The sequence below is a fragment of the Orycteropus afer genome, unplaced genomic scaffold (genome assembly GCF_000298275.1).
Source record: "Orycteropus afer afer isolate SDZICR_OR568_19922 unplaced genomic scaffold, OryAfe1.0 scaffold00268, whole genome shotgun sequence".
NCBI classification, from domain to species: Eukaryota; Metazoa; Chordata; class Mammalia; order Tubulidentata; family Orycteropodidae; genus Orycteropus; species Orycteropus afer.
Genome location: NW_006921855.1, coordinates 3,244,232 through 3,244,873, shown reverse-complemented (window position 1 = coordinate 3,244,873; position 642 = coordinate 3,244,232).

Sequence of the window (642 nt, the reverse complement as noted above, 5' to 3'; positions counted from 1 at the left end):
AAGTAAGGAAGGAAGATAAGATATCTATCCAAGACGTTCAACAATCCCCATATAGATAGAACCCAAGAGAAAATCACCAAGACATATCATAATCAAACTCTCCAAAACCAAAGACCAAGAAAGACTGTTGGAAGCACCTCGGGTAAAATGAAATGTCACCTACAATGGACAGACAATAAAACTAAATTCTGATTACAGCACAAACCATGAAGGCAAGAAGGCAATGGGACAGCATATATAAAACACTCAAGGAAAAGAACTTCCAATCAAGAATTCTGTATCCAGCCTAATATTTCCTCAGATATGAGGGTGAAATCAAGACATTCTCATACAAACAGAAATTAAGGGAATTTGTAAAAACCAGACCAACCCTACAAGAAATGCTAAAGGGAGTCTTTCCAATAAAGAACCCACAACAGAGAAGAACAAATTAAATCAGGACACTTGACATCAACACTTAGAAACCAAATCAGGATCTTAAGATAGCAGACTAGGCAGAAGGACTGCACAGACACACTTCAACAAAGAAAAGGGAAACCAATTAACACAGACACAGAAGATAATCCTGGACCCCTGAGCCTTGAAGGGAAGGATACAAAAGTGGACCAAACCCCAACTAGCAGAAGAATTTGTGTGAAAATA